The following is a 5,508-nucleotide window of genomic DNA, read 5'->3' on the forward strand; positions in this document are numbered from 1 at the left end:
CTTCTTTGCTTTCCATTGCAACCTTAACCCAACTCTTTGAACCACCAGCCATCGGCTAGGGAGCGCTTAAATTCAAAATCATATCAGGCGGGAAAGCCAAAATTTGAATCACCGCACTCCAAACTTTTCCACACACGATCCAACAAGGAGAATACGCTTCTAGAAACCCTCGGAAGGATTACACACAGGATTCCTTTCCAGTTTCAACCAAAACACACGATTAGACCAAGCATCCGTAGGGAAGCACCTTCCAAGAGGGAAGGGAGAGTATCTCTCTCTAACTTTTCCAGTTGGCCTATAGTCCTCCGCTACTCTTACAACGAGCTCCAAATTTACTTAGGACAAGTCTTTGTAAGTACTTTAAGTTTATTCAAGTATGAAGTTCTCATTTTGAAGCTCATTAGACAAAGAGACTTAGAAACCTTAAGATAATAACTTGGAACATGTTTTCAAAGTTAAAACAAATCTATATTCCAAGTAACAATGAGAGAGAAATAAAAAAATGACTAAGAAAGAAAATCATTCAGTTGACAGACAACTGTGTGTTCTAGACAAACAACTGACTAAATTTACAAGGTTTAAAATTGAAACATAGAAGCCTAACAGACGACTGTCAAGGCTCCCACAGATGACTGTCAGTGAAAAGTGAGAAGTCTGTGAAAGTTTCACTAGACGACTGTCCACCTTTTATGCTTAAATTTACACATGGACAGAAGACTATCACCTTATGGACAGACGACTGTCATCTCATATTCTAGTGACAGACGACTGCCACTCAAGGGACAGACGACTGCCACCTTTCTGCCTATGATTTTTACCGTTATATTGAATGGACAGACGACTGTCAGGACTTCACAATTGTCTGCCTCGCGGCAATTTTCTGCTTTCCAACGGATATAATTTTTGAAATTCAAATATTTGGAAACTCAAATAAGTTTATTTTATGGAAACAAGTCTAAGTATCCTTTGGTGAACAAGCAAAGAGATTTTATACATCTATAAACACCCCTAAAGACACATTGATTTAATCACCAAGATCATTAAGAACTCACAATCTGCTGTTATATTCTCTCTCATTCTAAAATTCTGAAAGTGCTACATATTGTTCTCATCCTTGCTCAAAATTAAGAGAAGTTCTTGTTGAATTTCACTGTGTTTGATCATTGAGTTGCTGATTCTTTCATTAAAAGATACCCACGGTGATAAATTTCTAAGAGCTTCATTCTGAAATTCATATTCTGAATTTACTGAAGTGCATTAGTGTTTTAAACTTGTATTAATCAGCTCTTTGAGAAGCAAGTTCTTGTACGTATTGTTTTTCTATCTTTGTAATAGGGCTTGTTGACGATTTGAGTAGTTGAATCGTTGGACCAAACAAGGGGAGATTGTTTGGAGAAGGCGGGCTCTAGCCTTACCCAAGGAGTGCTTGAAATTGCTTTTCTTTCGGCTAATAAAGGAACGATAATAGTGAATCCTTTGGAGGCTTGGCCAATGGCGAGGACCTAGGCTGTGTTGCAGCCGAACCTTGTAAAAATCCTTGTGTTCTTTTTTCTCTACTCTACTCTTTATTTTTCAAGGACATAATACGCATGGTTGCTTTAAATTTAAATTTTGAATGTTTGGTTGTTAAATAGAATGGAAGGTAATTTGTTTTGGATAAATCAGCATTGATTGCGGAAACTGAAAGGGACTACGTTGGTTGATTATCCTTGACCTATTAATCTAAAAGTTTATTTAAAAACTGAACATTGGGAAGAAAAAATAATTGTGATACAGGGCTTAAACTGAGTGCAGCAAATTTTCACATATATTGTTACTTAAATTGAAAGTTTGATCTTGTTGTGATTGATTGTGATTGTTTCTAAGATTTGCAACTTAAAAGAACTAATTCTAAAAGAAAATTTTTTAAAAACAAATTAACCCCCCCTCTTGGGAAGCTATTCCTAATTTTAGTGTGGGATATTCGGCGCAAGGTTGTGATTGATAGCCGACGCGAGACCATGTTTTACGTATGATTTCGGCGCGAGACTGTATTTATTAAATATTCAGCGAGAGACCGTATTTATGAAACGTTCGGCATGAGGCCGTATCTATGAAATTATAGAAAATGCTATCAATCTATTTATGTTAAATGTTATATTATCATGTATTATATATTATCAGAACCCAGATGTTAGTTTAGTTCAGTTCAGAAGCACGGCACCATAGCTTATAAATTATATATCTAGGATCAGATTGGTGCTAACCACCCCACAAGGGGGTGGGAGATGGATAGTCGATGTGGCTTTTAGTGTAGAGTGTAAACATCCACCTGGAAGTGTCACGAGCTAAGCTTGTTCAAGGCATTATGTTTGCCTGTGACCACTTATCTCGTGTGCTTGGGATGGGTTTCCATCATGTAAATACTAGTGTAGGGTTATTTTCTTCTAGTGGTGTCTTTGTATGCCAAATAAGGCAGTATGACTCCTTGATCACTTTGATGTTTCCTAGTGCCAAGATGATAATTACATAAAAAGCTCTTTAGGGGGAGGGTGAGTGTTCATCAATCATTGTAAAACTCACCAGTAATTGTCAACGTGTTTAGCCTACTTGCCTCCTTCGCTAAGTACACAATGTCAACGGAGGATTTGTTAATGAATTACGGTTGCTTCAATGTTTACTGCTTGCTTGCCATGGCTTTCATGAATTGATTACTGTTTCCGCTACTATTTGAATGAATTCTAATGAAAGTATTTCATGGATGAATATTAGTAAATGATAGGCTGGCTAGTTAAACAAGAGTGCTTTAGCTAGCGCCGCACGATCCTTCAAAACGGTGTGAAAATAGTCGGACTGTGACATTTGGTATCAGATCCAAGTCGATGACACTTGGTGAGAGTCCAAGGTTGAGTTGCTACGTGAATTCGATTGCCTTAGTTGTTGGATTTTGAAAGCTTTCGTAAGTGACCATGGCACCAAACACTACTGAGAAGATCGACGTGCTGGAAGCACGGGTTGAGACGACAACCAATAATGTGGCCGTGGAGGTGGCCCAGATGAGAGAACTTGTTGATGAAGTGATGGGATCACAAAAACATCAAGCAGGTTTGATAGGCGACCTATCAGAGGACTTTCGCCATGTAGTTGAAACTTTGCAGTCGCGGATGGTTGATCTGTATGCAAAAGTGAATTTGATGGTTCTTACTATGGGGAACTCCAACACTCTGAGAGTTAGCAAGACCAAGGTACCATAACCTAGGACGTATGGGGGTGCCCAAGATGCTAAGGAGTTAGAGAACTTCTTGTTTGATGTGGAGCAGTACTTTCGTGCTGTAAGGATGGCCTCAGAATAGGCAAAGGTGGATACTGCGACCATGTACTTAGTTGGTGATGCCAAACTGTGGTGGCGTACCAAGTACCAAGAGATTGAAACTAGACACTGTGTAATCAATAATTGGGTAGACTTAAAGAGAGAGCTCAAGGCCCAATTCTTTCTTGAAAATGTTGAGTATAATGCAAGGAAGAAACTGAGAGATCTCAAGCATACATGGTCAATAAGGGAATATGTGAAACAATTTTCTGCTTTGATGTTGGATATTCGGGATATGTCGGAGAAGGAGAAGTTGTTCTATTTTCTTGAGAGGATGAAACCCTGGGCAAGAACTGAACTTCATAGGGAAAGGGTTCAAGACTTGTCAACTACATAAGCGGCTGCAGAACGCTTGACTGACTACGCTGGTGATGATACCGCTTCGTCCAAACGGTTTGGCAGAGAGGGAAACAGTGGAAAGTCTTTCAAGAATAGAAAACCCAAGATTGGGGGAGCCGACTCTAAATCATCAACCTCGAAGGAAGCTTCGTCATCTCAAGGGTTCAACACACCCAATGGAAAGGGGAAGAGTAAAATTCCATGCTACTTGTGTGGTGGATCTCACAAAGTGAGTGAGTGTCAACACAAGAAATTACTCAATGCCTTACAAGCTTCTACTTCAGGAAAAGGGATGGAAAGCGAGGAGGAAGAGGGTGATGCCCCGAGGGTGGGTTTAGTGTGGTTGGTGAGCTCATTAGAAAAGCAAGAAAAAACACCGAAAGTTACACGAGCAAAAGGGTTAATGTTTTGAGGATAAATGGGAAGAGTACTCACGCTATGGTGGATACGGGGGCTACTCATAATTTTGTTTCGCAGTTGGAAGCATGGAGACTTAACTTATCCTTAGAGAAGGATACAAGACACATGAAAGCAATTAACTCTGTAGCCCAGCCTACTCTGAGAGTAGCCAAGCAAGTGACTATAAAACTTGGACAATGGGAAGGTCATGCGAATTTCACAGTAGTGCCATTGGATGACCTTTTAGTCATTCTAGGAATGGAGTTCCTAAGGGGGACGAAGGCAATGCTGATGCCTTCAGCTGGTTCCCTATGTCTGATAAGAGATCACTTATACATGGTGTAAGTCGTTGCAACAAAAGGAGACGATAGGAAGTCCCTTTCAGCCATGCAACTCAATGAGGGATTGGGTCAAGGTGAGCAGACACATCTAGCCATGGTGGTGGTAGACAAATAAGTAGGCCAAGAGCTGGAGCCTACGACTATCCAAGCAGTGTTGGATGAGGATAAGGAGGTGTTGTTGGAAAAGTTGCCTCACAATTTGCCTTCACGACGGACTATGGAGCATGAGATCGAGTTGTTATCAGGAGTGAAACCACCTACTAAAGGGCCATGTCATATTGCGCCTCGAGATATAGTGGAGTTGGGAAAACAGCTTGATGAATTGGAAACATAATGTGTTCGCCCTTCCAAAACACCTTTGGGAGCATCGGTGTTGTTTCAGAGGAAACATGAAAAGCATCTATGGAAGGTGTTCGACAGGCTGAGGGGAAACAGTCTGTACATGAAGAAAGGGAAGGTCTCTTTCACTCAGTTGAGCAACAAATTCCTTGGTCAGGTGGTTGAACAAGGTCGTATTTAGAGGGGTATGGAGAAGGTAAGGATGATTCAAGAACGGAGGATCCCCACGACAGTGAAGGAGTTGCGTTCCTTTCTTAGCCTTACTATATATTGTAGGAAATTCGTTGAGGGGTATTTGCAGAGAATGACTCCAATGACAAAACTACTGGGGAGGTATTATTGGCCGCACACGTGGGATGATGTGGTTGACTATACCAAAACTTGTCTCACTTGCCAACAAGACAAGGGGGAGCGAAAGAAGTATGGTACTTTCATGGCTACACCAAAGTACTATTTGGCAGAGGAGACGACACAATTATTCCTTGTGACTATTATGAAACATTGGGGTGTTCCCCAAGTTATTATTTGTGACCAAGATTTAATGTTCATTGACAACTTCTTTATAGAGTTTTTTAGGATATTCAGGTCATATCTTGACATCTCTTCGAGTTATTACCGACAGATAGATGGACAAATGAAGAGATTCAAATGGCTACCGAAAGAGTACTTGTGCCATTTTGTCAATGACAACCAGAAGAATGGCGTGCAACTAATTGATGTGGCTCCGTTCTGTGGTAATGC

This window comes from Malania oleifera, chromosome 11 (genome assembly GCF_029873635.1).
Source record: "Malania oleifera isolate guangnan ecotype guangnan chromosome 11, ASM2987363v1, whole genome shotgun sequence".
NCBI classification, from domain to species: Eukaryota; Viridiplantae; Streptophyta; class Magnoliopsida; order Santalales; family Ximeniaceae; genus Malania; species Malania oleifera.